At 37.5% G+C, this 15122-nt stretch overlaps 1 non-coding gene across 1 annotated transcript; it reads left to right on the top strand.

Annotated features, from left to right (window-relative positions):
* Nucleotides 1–14409: 14409 nt before the first annotated feature.
* On the top strand, nt 14410–14515 carry LOC128294494 (small nucleolar RNA R71). Its single transcript, XR_008284803.1, has one exon. It is a non-coding gene; the product is annotated as a small nucleolar RNA R71 (small nucleolar RNA).
* The last annotated feature ends 607 nt before the right edge of the window (nt 14516–15122 follow it).

Genomic DNA, 15122 nt, shown 5'->3' on the forward strand with positions numbered 1-15122 from the left:
GGCCAATGTGATGAATGTGGAAATGTATATATATGTGATAAGGCCTAATGGCCGATGTGATGAATGTGGAAATGTATATATATGTGATAGGGCCTAATGGCCGACGTGATGAATGTGAAAGTGTATATATATGTGATAAGGCCTAATGGGCGACGTGATGAATGTGAAAGTGTATATATATGTGATAAGGCCTAATGGCCGAGGTGATGAATGTGAAAGTGTATATATATGTGATAAGGCCTAATGGCCGATGTGATGAATGTGAAAGTGTATATATATGTGATAAGGCCTAATGGCCGACGTGATGAATGTGAAAGTGTATATATATGTGATAAGGCCTAATGGCCAACGTGATGAATGTGAAAGTGTATATATATGTGATAAGGCCTAATGGCCGATGTGATGAATGTGAAAGTGTATATATATGTGATAAGGCCTAATGGCCGATGTGATGAATGTGAAACTGTATATATATGTGATAAGGCCTAATGGCTGATGTGATGAATGTGAAAATGTATATATATGTGATAAGGCCTAATGGCCGACGTGATGAATGTGAAAGTGTATATATATATGTGGTAAAGCCGAATGGCTAATGTGAATGTTGTAACATGTGATTAAGTGTACATGAAACTTGAAATATGTTCCGGTGAGACCCGATGACTACGTGTGGAGATTATGTCCGCACGACCCGATGACTACGTGTGGAGATTATGTCCGGGTAAGACTTAGTAATAAGAATTGCTTATAAATATACGCAATGCGAAAGGTTAAACAGTATGTACTCCAAGTTTATATATGATGCATACGAGAGCAATCTATGGGACTATTCCTATGATTATGTGACATCGGATTAGTGTGAGAGGTTATGTGAAATCATACTATATATCTATGTCACATGAGCTCACTTTTATGTGAGAGTTTATCGCCTATTGTATATGATAAGATGTGCATATTCGTAAAGGGATGGTATGCCCAAGGAAGAGTGAAATAAAAATACGAACAACTATGTTATAATTCGATTGTTATCTGTTGACACTGCTTAAAACTTACTAAGCATTGTAATGCTTACTCCGCTTACTCTGCTTCCTCGCCTTATAGGTCTCATTCTTGAAGTTACTGTGCTCGGGGATCGTCAAGAACTAGTCACACTATCACTATCCACTGTTTGGTACTGCTATGTTTTGGAATATCTTATGGCATGTATAGAATAGACTAGTAGTGAGAGGATATTTTGGTTAATGTATAGGACTACTCTTTCGTTTGTTGGTCATAGACCCCTTTGATTTTGTATAAATTTGGATAGCCATGCGAAAATGGCTTATATATACACTTTGGCATGGTATCATAATCATTTTGTATGTTGTTCATTAAGAGGTATGGAAATGTTTGGAAACGATTAGCCATTGGAACGGTTAATCATGATCATTCCTTGTGCCATGTATGCTAAAAGGGCTAGTTGAATCAAAGAAATTATGAAGTAGGTAAAGGTTACCTTGAAAACAGATGCTGACAGCAGCAGTGATGTGGATGTGAAAAATCACTAAAAATAGTAGGAATGGAATTAATTAGTGAATAAATTATGTAAATGAACCTTGATGAATCTACTTTTATATGGAAGAAACTAAACGGTCATATGAGTTATATGTTAAGAGATATTAAAGTTCTCGTAAAATAGGGCCGGAATGGTTTCTGGATCCCCTGTTCCAATTTTGGAAATTCATTTTAAATTAACTAGAGATAATTAGGAGTCATTCCATATATGTATAGATTCCTCTTTGAGTCTAGTTTCTATAGAAACAAACGGCATCAGTATTGAATCCCTGTACAGGGAGATATCCAAGTCGTAATACATGAAGGTCAGTGTAGTCACACCCTGTAACAGGGGAGAATTTAACTAATAAACTGTACTAATTGGCCCGACCAAAAATTCTAGAAAAAAATTTTTAGATGCATATATGAGTCTAGTTTCAGGGAAAAATTACAAAACTGGTCTTCGAGTTTTGGAACTCAACATATGATTTTTAAAGTGACAGTGACGCAGTTAGCCAACTGCCTGGAAAAAATTTAAAATGGACTGCGAAAGTGAATGGTTTAAGCCGTTAACCCCTCGTGTCCGACTCCGGCAGCGGACTCGGGTACGGGGTGTTACACCAACTCTGAGAAAACTTGCTCCCTTTGTGGAGCTACCAGTACTCTAAGGCTATCTCTAAGTCTATCCTCAAACCCCACGCAACGGTCATACTCCGTTGCAACCATTACTCTTACATACATATTAAGGCGTAGAAACTCCGCCTCATGCTCCGCCACCGATTTGTTTCCTTGGGTTAGGTTTAGGAACTCCTTCCTTCTAGCATCCACATACTTCTCTTGGAATGCAGCTTTAAAGAACTCCTAAGTGGCCCGCTCCGGTTGGGTGCCCTCTTTCACTGTCAACCACCACTGGTAGGCTTCTTCCTTTAATAGTGACACAGCTCCTTTCAGTTTTTGTTTCGGTGAGCAGTCCAAATCCTCCATTATTCTTTTACCGGCCTCCAACTAATATTCAGCCAAGTTAGGAGCCACGCCAGCCACGGCTTCAAAGATCTCAGACCCGTTCGATCGAAGTTGCTACGGAATGGACCCCTGATTTTCGTTGCCATTATTGGGCCTAGCAACCCTTTCTAAAATTCTCAACATTGCCTGCGACAATGCATCTTCTTCTGCAACCCGGTCATACTGTCCCTTCCCAGCCACCGGTGAGGCCGAAGCCTCTTCTACTCCAACATTGGGCATATGGCCCGATGTTGACGATTCAGCCCTAACACCTCTGTGGCCTCGACCACAGTCTCTCGCACCTCTTCTAGGGCTCATCATCGATTTGCGAGTTTTTTGAATTAAAAATTTTATAAAGTCTTAGTTAGATTCATAATTACACGGATGTCTTATGAAAGTAATTAAAGAGAAGATCCTTTTCGAAAATCCTTTACAGTTCCAAGATCCTACGGGCTTTAGTTCTAGTCTAACAAAATCATCTAAAGTAGCCCTCTAACTGTCTACTATATAACAATTTAAACAGGCTTAAAAACAAGAATACTTACTTGGTTCGACGTCGGAGACTCGGTGTGCCACTTAGCAAGACTTCTCTTTTTCCAAAATATTGTGATTCAAAATATATTTTTTTAAGACACAATAAAAAAAAACCAAGTAATAAGGCCCAATTCACAGCTCGAGTTTTGCAACCTGGGCTCTGATACCACTAAATGTAATACCCTAAACTCAGCCCAGACGTTATGGCCGAATCTGACGTATTACATTGAAGTGTTTTAGCAAAAACCGTATTTTCATTGAGATCCCTTCTTAAACAAAAGAAACCTTAATTAACACACATTTTAGTTCCGAAATCCTTGTTTTAAGCATTTGATTTAAGAAAACTTATCATTTAGAATTTAAGTTACGAAAATGTGAAAACATACTATAGTTTAGGAAACCCATGTTCAACTTCTCGTAATTACAGTGGAAATAATAATACTTCAAGTAATAATAGCATAATGGAAACCTTATTACAATCTGGTTTGAAACATACTGAATAAAATAAAACTTATAAGCTTAAAAAAAAAGCCCAAATTTGTCTTGCTAGCTGGCCACCCAGAGTCCTTCCAAACATCGAATCGTCTACTGAGTATCACCTAAAAGTAAAATAAAAGAGGGGGTGAGTTTTCGCAAACTCAGTCTGTACAACCCTCGACGAAAAACAAGCATTAAAAAATCATCATACATCAAACATGCAATACAATTCCATTCAAATTATCCATCCGCTACGCACCAGCTCCGTCCCCCATCACACCATGTGGGGATATAAATATCAACCCACCCAGCCCACACACCAATGGTAGCCCGGTTGCGGAACTACCTTCATTTACATATTGGGCTTTAAAAGCTGTTAGTGGATCACGATTGTCAGGCAATCATGCGATCCTCATATACTTCCTCTGTGCCATAATTCTCACCCCATCTGCAACCTAAGCAGCACATCATATGTATGCATGTCACATCCACAAAACTTACATTCAACACCTAAGGGTATTTTGGTCATTCTTACCCTTAGAGGCATTTCGGTAATTTTCCATTAATTACGATTTTCACTTACCTTGGCCCATGAACAAGACCCGCGAGCTAAGGTGAACAAATACTACGCACCAGGTAGGATTCCAGAAAAGAGGAGTGGGTCATTAAGACCGCTTAAGTACCAAGCTCTCTCTAGATCCAATCCTAGACATGCACATACCCGTTGCCACACCTTAACCCTATGACTTGTCCACGGTCTCAATTAATTAATTAAGTTTTATGTAGTCATCGTATACTAGGCCCAATACCCCTACATACATGCATATGGCCCATTTGGTCCAATCTCATTTATATGGCCCATCAGGCCCAGTTCATATTCTTATGGCCCATCAGGCCCAAATCGCCTTTATATGTCCCATTAGGCCCAATCTCATTTATATGGCCCATCCGGCCCAAATCACATTATATTCATGCTCACACAAAAATTGTCTATCGCATAGCATCACTTATCAAATTTTGGCCTATTATAGGCCCAACAGCCCATTGGGCCCATTTAGCCTATTCCGGCCAATTTGGCCTATTCACAACCCAAGTCCATGGAATCGCTCATGGGCCTCAGGCAACCTATCAGTTTCCCCCTTACGAGTGTTCGCGCACTCGTAAGACTACCGTAGCCAAACTTTCAATTTTTCGACATTTTGGCTTTTCAGTATTTCGACTTTTACCGATCTACTTGTGTGTACAGTGAATGTACATACCTGGTAAGCAAGCGTGCTGCGATTCCCTTAGTCCAAACCTACAAATGATATCACCCTTCCATTAATCGCATGCTTAAAACATATCCTTACTAAAACTGAAACCTCACATTAACCTTACCTTGCGCGATCAGCCCTTTCTTAAATCACTAACCATGATCAACTCCTAGATCAAAACTGAAAACACCCAAAGAGCAATTCGGTAGAGAGCTAAGATCCGAGATCCGATACTAATTCCACTAGATTTGGTCAAAGAGTATTCAACCTTTGGGAGATTCGATTTTTTGGCTTTTCAAACTTAGTATGGTGAATAGGGTTTATTTGGTATAGATTAAAGAAGAAGAGTAGAAGAAGAAATCAGCTAATTGAAACAAAGAAAATTGTGTAGAGAAGAATAGAAATCGACAGGAAGAAAAGAAAGAAAAAAAGGGGTTTTCGGCTTTTTGGATCTTAAAAAGAAAAGGCTTTTCGACTTTTGGAGAAAGGGGTTTTTGGCAACAATGTGAAGAAGAATTGTGACAGTAGCCTGGCAACCCTATATTCGGCCCCTATTTATAGCCCTTATAGCTAAATTTTCCATGCCCAATTCCCAATTTGACTCCATCACTTCTCCCTTCTCATTTCCTCGTTTTTCTCCCTGATAACCCCTTGATCCTTTCCTTAACTTTCTCTTCTGAACACTCCCCTTATAGTCCATCTTCATGCCACTTCCATCCTTCTAGAAGGCCAAAATTAAACTTCTAAAATACAAAACTAGGATTCAAACCTTAGACCTGCTTGCTAGCTACTAACGCCACCTCCCCACACTCTAAGTGGCGTCACTTAGCCACTATTCCACAAGGCTTTTTGATGCTATTTTTCCCCTATTTTTATTTAGAAGCCCACCTACTTGCCAACCCTGATTCTTTTAATAATTAAACTATAATTTCATTTATTCCTAGATTTGAACTCAAACCTTAATTAAGACCTACTATAATTATCACATGGCTAGGAACACAAAACACTATTTTTATCAAAACCGAAAACAAAGAAAGTTTGAGATTTCGGGATTTTTAGGGCATTACACTCTATCTTATCAGAACTTGTCGAATGCTTTCATTGAATCAATTATACAATTCATACAATATTAATGCATTAAAAATATGATCATAATATTGCATTATTTACACATGAACTTACGTCGGTACAAAATATGGCTTTCTAATTCGATTTAGTCCACAACCTTGTTCTTTCCTTGGTCTAGGTCCGTACTCTGTTTTTCTTGATCTATAATAGAAAATTTAGCTCATTTAATTACCACATTGCTCAAATCCGTCTAGATACCATACTTTGGCAAAATTATAATTTTACCCTTAAACTTTTGCATATTTACAAATTAGTCCTTAGGCTCGTAAAATGAAATGCATTGAATTTCTTTATTACTCAAGCCTAGCCGACCCACACACATGCTCATATCAGCCTATATTTTTCATCAAATTAAATTTTTACTACACATTTTACAACTTTTACAAATAGGTCCTTTTTAGTTGTTTTCATGAAAAATCACTTAGTAAAAGTTGTTTATCACACATCAAACATTCATAATCTACCTTGAAACATCAAAATATATGCAGGCCACACATGGGTCAAACCCTAGACATCAACCCTAGCTCAAATAAATGGTAGAAATGGCTAGATCGGTTGATAACAACTTAAAAAATGTAAAGAATATTAAAAACGGGGCCAGGATACAATTACTATCAAGCTTGAAAGTGACAAAACCCTAGCTATGGAGTCCCTTATGAAATTCGACCAAGGGTTGAAGAAGATGGACCATTTTTGGCTTTGTTTTCCATTTTTATTCTTTTATTTACCAAATGACCAAAATGCCATTTTTACTAAACTTTGAAATTTTACCTATTCATGTCCATTTTTGTCCATAAAAATAGAAACTGGTCAAATTGCTATTTAAGGACCTATAATTAATAATCCATAGCTATTTCATGCTTAAAGCTCCTAAAATCACATATTTTGCAACTTTGGCAATTTAGTCATAAAAATCAAATTGGACACTATCTCAACAAAATTTCTTAACGAAACTTTCATATGCAAACATATCATTGACCTCAACACATTCATAAAATATTTTTTTCTACTTCAAATTTGTAGTCTCGAAACCATAATTCCGACTAGGCCTAAAACTGGATGTTACAACTCTCCTCCCTTAGGGATTTCTGACTCCAAAAATCTTACCTGTAAAAAGGTCCAATCTAAAATTCTGAATCAAAAGTCGATTCTCACTGTACCCGTTTAGCTTGCAATTCATTATCACCTTTCTGAGCTTTACAGATCTATTATAGAAACATCGGTTTAGCTTTTAGCTCAGGTAAAATTGAGCCATCATTTTCCAACGGCAATTGGGTATTCATTGCTCGCACGTAAACAAAAACTTTCTACTCAGATCATTTGCAACCATATTGGCTTTTCCCAGATGAAAATCAATAACCAAATCATAATCTTTCAACAATTCAAGCCACATGTGCTGTCTCAGATTTAAATCTTTCTGCGACATCAAATACTATAAGCTTTTATGATCGGTGAATATGTGACACTTTTCACCGAAGAAATAATGTTGCCAGATTTTTATAGCAAAAACAATAGCTGTCAATTCTAAATCATGTATCGGGTAATTCTTTTCATATGGTTTTAGCTGTTTAGAAGTGTAACACTCCTTACTTTTATTCGACGCCAGAATAGGGTACAAGGCATTACTGGATGTAAATGCAATCAAACACACAAAACTAGACCATAAAATTTCGTTCCAGTTAAGGTCATTCAAACATATACACAACATCTCTTATGCGGGCCTACAAGGCCCAAGACATGCACTAGAAAGGATTCAGGACTAAACCGAAAACTTCCGAAACTTTTACAACACTTAGAAAATTTTCATGTGTTGGAGAGTCACACGCTCGTGTGGGTAGATCGTGTGGTCACACACTCCCGCGTTGCTTGGGACACACCTGTGTCCTTAGCCCGTGTTACTCTCTGACTATGACGTAATATACCAAATAAAGTCACACGGCCAAGGCACATGCCCGTGTCCTTAGGCCATGTGGCTGATTAAATCCCAAAATCAGGTGCAGACTTCACACGGCCTGAGCACACACCCATGTACTAAGGTCATGCCTCTCAAACAGCTGAGACACACGGCCGTGTCTCTACCAATGTGTTTACTACTGCACATTCTGTTTGGTATTAATTAGACTGCAGGGGAGACACGGCCGGATCACACACCTATGGGGCAAGCCGTGTGTCACACACGGTCTAGACACACGCCTGTGTGGACAACTTTAAGGCTATTTTCCAAGCCAATTGCCACCCTTATTTAAACAAACACATATGTACAAATAAATAGTAAGTCTTAGACTTGCATGCATGAATTCCCATAACATATCATACACTCACATATCATTTATGAACATTCAATCATCCATAACCATAGGCCATATCCTAATGAAATCGACACATACATACATAGATGAATAGGTTTACAACTCAACAATCATCATGAGTCTTATCTCATTGCCATACATAAAATAATTCAACTATCATTATAAGCCAACACACTTGGCTAGACCAATATGACATATAAAAAAAGACCAAGTCCTTATGCATGCCATACTCAAAATATTGAGACTAACTATACCCAAAAGATCCAGTTGATAGTGTGAACGAGCCTCCGATATCCTTTGATCCCGAACTAGCTTGGCGATACTAAAAGGAAATGGAAAAAGAGAGAGGGTAAGCATAAAGCTTAGTAAGCTTGCTTGTAATTAATAAGCAATAAAAATATGCATTTGCATACACATACATAACAAAATTAAATCATCTCATTTTCAACAATGATGGTAGTCATATCTTATCTTATTCAAGTTACATAAGGTTCAATAGAGCATAAGGATTGTAATGCCTTTGATACATGATATTCGCAATAGGTTTTAAATATTTATAATTAATCGTTCTTGAAACTAACTATTATCACGACGAAGGCAAGTGTACCTATCGAAGAGTAGTATATCGCGATAAGTTTTAAATATTTATAATAAATCATTCTTGAAACTAACTATTATCATAATGAAGGCAAGTGTACCTATCGAACAGTAGTATAGCTTTAGCAAGACCGGATTGTCGAACCCAAAGGAACCAAGAATACTAGTAATTACTTTCTTTTTATTATCTAGCCTAAAAATTAAGGGATTTGGTTATCTAAATTAATTACTAATCTAAGAGTGCACAAAGAGAAGATTGGGAAAAAGCTTTTTAGAAAATTTGATTGATTAAGACAATACCTAAGGAAAAATCCACCTAGACTTCACTTGTATTTAGCTCTAAATCAGACGATTTATTCATTTCACGTGATACGTAGAAATCCCTAAGTTATATTATTATCTCTCTCGAGACTAATAATGTCTAACCGTAGGTTGATTAATTGAAATCTCTTTCTAATTAACACCTAGTGTTGCATTAACTCGATCTATGGATCCCCTTATTAGGTTTCCCCCTAATCCGGTAAAATCTTATCACCTTATCTCTAGGCGTGCAATCAACTCCGCTTAATTATGACAAATTTACTCTTAGACAGGGTCTATTCCTCCTTTGAATAAGAGCATTAACTCGAATCAATATCCTGGAATATTAAAACAAGAATTATGAACACATAATTAAGAAAAAGTCAAATATTTATCATACAGTTCAGATAATAATAACAAGATTCGTCTTAGGTTTCATTCCCCTTAGGTATTTAGGGGGTTTAGTTCATAATTATAGAAGAAAACATCTCAGAAGAATAATGAATACAAAACATAAAGAAAACCCAAAACCCTTAAATGGAAATTGAAGGGAGATCTTCAGTCTTGATGATTAATCCTGCTTCTGAGATGGACCAATTAGCTTCCCTTGAGTGATTCCTTACCTCCTAGTCTGCGTCTCTTTTCCTAAGTGCCTCACCAGGTGTTTAAATAAGCTTTAGAATGCCTAAGAGCCCTCAAATTTGGCCTTTTTCGAATAGGGTTATACTTGGGCACGGCAGGGACATGCCCTTGTGACACGTCCGTGTGTGATTACTCCAGCCGGTGGTCAAGGCTGTTTAATAGGCAAGGGCGTGTAGTCTCTCCATGTAAGTTGTGCTTCGATCCTGCCAAAGGGACGCGGCCATGGGACACGCCCGTGTGAGGAAGTATAGGCCGTTTTGATTTCCCATGTGGGTTCATTTTCTCTCTTTTCGGCCAGTTTCTCGCTCTTTTTTCTCTCCTATACTCACCTAAGTGTAAAACATGAAATTAAACAATTAGGAGCATCGAATTCACCAAATCTAAGGAGAAACCATCCATAAATATGCTAAGCATGGGATAAAAACATGTATAAATTACGGTTTATCAAATACCCCCACACTTAAGCGTTTGCTTGTCCTCAAGCAAAATCCTCAACTCACAATCAAAATAAATTCTTCCCAATTTATAATCCCTATCAATAATATCTCAAAATAATCCATAAGTATTCACACATTGAAAATTCAACTAAAAGTACATCAAAGTTTCAAACATTTTAAGTTGAGTATTTTATCACGAAAACATAGGTGTCTCCCCTTATCTAAGTGATTACCTTTGATCAAAATATCACAGAGTTTAACATCCTCACTAAAGATTCACTCAAATTAATCAAGGTGTTTAAGGACATCAATTAAAGCACTCAAGGTGCTTGAAAATTAGATCTTCACCACTATATATTGAGCTGATACAATAATCAAAAAGGTCTTTTATAAGGTTGTAACGTGGCTTTGGTTAGGGGGTGTGGTCACAAGCTGAAAGAAAAGGTTAGAATCGAGATTGAATTGAAAAATTACCTAGCTAGAAAAATGACTAGTCATCAGTTGAATACAAGTGAGCTTCTTCTCAGAATATAGAATTAACACTCAAGCTCAAAAACGATAAATTACTACTAATATGTGTTAAAGTATATATATATTTTACCATACAATTCAAATACATAGAAGAGTAAAACGTAGGTAAGCAATTAGTTCAAATCAAATCTCGACAAAAATAGGGATCAAATTAGGGGATTTCAACAATAATGGGTTATGGGTTAATATTGAGGGTAAATCAAGTAATGGTTTGTTAGGCTCAAAAGGGTTCACTAAGGGTTAATTATGAAGGTAGGCTTTTGTGGAGTGACTAGGTTAAACCTGAGTGCCTTTATCATCTTGACATATCAAATCAAATGGTGTGGTCTTGACATGTATAATCAAGAAAGTTCTAGAATAACAAATCAATATTAACACACTCAAAGCAACAATAAAAGTGAGCATGAAAGAAACAATAGATGCTCTAAATGCTCAAGATCTCACAAAAATTATGGCTTTTTGATGTTTAAACTTGTGAATTTCAACTCACGATAATACCTAAACATAGGGAAACAACGTAAAAGTTTATAATTCTTCAAAAATCAACTTATTATGCTTGATTCCCTAATGTCTTAAAGTTTAAATGATCAATGCATAAATGCCTATGTTTTAATTCAAGACATATCAATAAAAATCGTAAATTAAATAAAATTCATTCTAATAGTGATATGAGTAATTCACGTGAGAATAAGACAAAATTCAGGGATTTCTAATGATGATATTAGAGACCCCCCATACACTTAAGATGTACATTTCCCTCAATGTACAAAGATATATATAGTGAAAAATATAGATAAATAATCATACGATAGGGAGAGGGGTGAAACTTCCTGAATGATGAATGAATTCCTTGAATTGGGTTATGGAGAACAATCGGCCAAGGCAATGATGAGAGTGGAGGAGGATACTCTGGTGGTAGAAGAGGTTCATTAGTCCGTAAGTCCTGCCATTGGAGTTTTTAGTTCCTATTTGATGATGAGCTTTGTAGCACTTTATGATTGTGATAAAATTAGGAACTCTTTAGAAATATAATGGAGCATAATTACTTGTAATTGAATAGCCGAAATAAAAATTATAAAAACTCAAGATAAAATAGTATTAAAAGGGAATAAAAAGTAATTTAAAAATATAAAGAGAAAAATTAAATAAATAATAGGTGTATATAAAGAAATTGAGGCACACAACCGTGGGGCACGCCTGTGTGCCTTCATTTTAACCTGTGCGTTTCGTGGTTTTCGAAATTGGGAGCATTGGTGTACACGGCCATGTTGCACGGCCGTGTCAATCTTCGTTCACTTCTCCCACGCCCATGTATGCAGGCACACGCCCGTGTTATTTTGATAGATTCGGTCATGGTCGGTAGGCACGGTCGTGTCACTCGCCCGTGCTAATTTAGCAGGCTTGCCCACGGCCATGTCGCACGGCCATGGCAACTTTATCGGGTCCCGTGTTGGGGAAACTTTTTGTGCTCTATTTTTTACATGGCCATATCGCACGGCCGTGTTGCATCCCGTGGTATGTGCACGGCCTACGGCACGCTCGTGTGCCCGGTCGTGTGGTTCTAAAAATCTTGTGTTCAGTGACGCAGTTAGTGAATTAAATCTTCGCATTAACACTGTTAGTGCTTGGGGTGCCTCCCGAGAAGCTCTTGTTTATAGTCTAACCTTGACTCTACCTTGAGGGTATATAGGCAACTTCGTGGAGCCGTAGTTCCTCTTTATCGTCTTTGAAATTCTCATCGTTATACATTTTGAGATGATGTACATTTACCTTAAAAGTGCCGAATTTAGGGTGAATTACCTCGACTGTACCATATGGGAAAATACTGAGTACCGTGAGAGGAATTTCTTCATTAGGTTCAGAAGTGGTAATGTGAGGATCTACTACATCTAGTAGTACTTTCTCTCCAACCTTAAGTTGATTTGGTGATGTATTGAGCTCGTCCTGGCTTGGTTTCGGTTTATCGGGTGTTCTCAGTTTCTGTGTCCGCCATTCATCTAGTTCCTCAATTTGTAGCCTTTGTTCTTCATAGATAGGTCCGTTGTTGTTGCTTGAACATGGCTCATGTAGTTTTTTTGAACTTATTTCCTACAAAGTAGGTTGCACCATATGGTCAGTTTTAGTAGAATGATTTATACAACCACCTTCAAATTTTAATGTGTTACTCGAATTACGAGCTTGAAGGGTGATTGTTTCATCTCCCACACGAAGTGTGAGTTCACCTGTGCCAACATCAATTATTGTTCTAGCGGCTGCTAAAAAGGGTTTCCCTAAAATTAAAGAAACATTACTATCTTCTTCTATGTCTAGAACAACGAAATCAACTGGGAATATAAATTTGTCAATTTTAACGAGTACATCTTCAATAATCCCCCTAAGAAATCTAATTGCTTTATCGACTAATTGAATACTCATCCTAGTTTATTTGGGTTTCCCAAGACCTAGTTGTTTAAACAATTTATAAGGCATGACATTGATTCTAGCCCCTAAATCAGCCAAGGCATTATTTACGTCTAGGCTACCAATTAAACAGGGAATCGTAAAACTCCCTGGATCTTTTAACTTGTTGGCCAGCTTATTCTGTAGTATGGCTGAGCAAACCACATTTAGTAAAACATGCGATGCCTCATCCAACTTCTACATGTTTGTTAAAAGCTCCTTTAAGAATTTGACTGCGTTTGGCATCTGCGAAAGAGCTTCAATAAACGGTAAGTTAATATGTAACTTCTTTAATAATTTAAGAAATTTACTGAACTGTTCTTCTGTTTGGTCTTCCCTTGTCACATTTGGGTATGGTACACGAGGTTTATACTCTATACTTATCGATTTCTGGTCATTGTGGTCCACCTCACCCATAGCTTTACTTACTACAGTTTCTTGCCTCTGTTCTGGTTCAAGTGTAACTAACCCTTCCTCATTTTGAATGGTAATTCCATTGATTTACTCCCTTGGGTTACATCCAGTGTTACTCGGTAGGCTACCTTTTGGCTGTTCAGATATCAATTTAGCGAGCTGACCTATCTGAGTTTTGAGCGTTGGATCGACGCTTGTTGATTTTTAAGTGCTGTCTATGTATTCTGAAAATGAGTTTCTAACACCGAGATGAATTTTGTTAGCATCTTCTCAAGGTTCAATTTTTTCTCTTGTTGGTAGGGTGGTTGTTGGAAGCCTAGAGGTGGTGGTGGTCGCTGATTTCCTTGGCCTCCCCATGAGAAATTTGGGTGGTTCCTCCAACCTGCATTATAATTATTACTATAAGGACTATTTTGTGATCGAGGATTATTACCCATGTGATTTAACTGCTCGTTCTCTATATTGTGGCCATAGGGTGGGTAATCTGGGTTGCTCGATCAATCTCTACTTACTTCGCACTGCATTACTGGGTGAACTTGTGAAGAACTAAGAAAATCGTCAATTTTCTTATTCAAGAGTTCTACCTGATTAGAGAGCATGGTGACCGTATCGATGTTATAAATGCCGGCTGCTTTTGTTAGCTTTGTCCTCATGACTTGCCACTGATAATTATTCAGTGACATCTCTTCTATAAATTCATAAGCATCTTCAGCTATTTTATTATTGATAGTTCCACCAGCGGCTGCGTCAACCATTTGTTGAGTCAAAGGATTCAGGCCATTATAAAACGTTTGAACCTGTAGCCAGAATGGTAATACATGGTGAGGGCATCTTCTCAAGAGGTCCTTGTGTCTCTCCCATGAATTGTAGAGTGTTTCGAAATCTATCTGCACAAAAGAAGACATATCATTACGTAATTTAGCCATTTTAGCCGGCGAAAAATATTTTAATAAAAACTTTTCGGTCATTTGTTCCCATGTAGTGATTGACCCTCATGGTAAAGAATTCAACCACTGTTTAGCTTTGTTTCTCAATGAAAAAAGGAATAATCGAAGGCAAATGGCATCATCAGAAACGCCATTAATTTTAAATGTATCACATAGTTCCAAAAAGTTTGCCAAGTGAGCGTTGGGATCTTTATCCTGCAAACCGTCACGCTGAACAAATTGCTGTCTCATTTGAATTGTGTTAGGTTTCAGTTCAAAAGTATTTGCAGCTATAGTAGGTCTAACTATTCTCGATTCAGTTCCTGTTAAAGAAGGTTTAGCATAATCATACATGGTGCGTAGAGCAGGATTCTGATTAGTAGCAATCGCAGGAGGTAGCGGATTTTCTTGGTTTTCAGCCATCTCATCGGTTGTGGTTCAAGTATCGTCCTCTTGCTCTTCCTCTGCGTATCGTAAGCTTTGCCTTATTTCTCTTCGGTTTCTATGAAGTATGCGATCAATCTCACTATCAAACAGTAACGGTCCCAACGGATTTCTTATAGTCATAGACTATAAAAACCTGGCAGGAACGAAGAAAAG

Source organism: Gossypium arboreum, chromosome 6 (assembly GCF_025698485.1).
Source record: "Gossypium arboreum isolate Shixiya-1 chromosome 6, ASM2569848v2, whole genome shotgun sequence".
Taxonomy (NCBI): Eukaryota; Viridiplantae; Streptophyta; class Magnoliopsida; order Malvales; family Malvaceae; genus Gossypium; species Gossypium arboreum.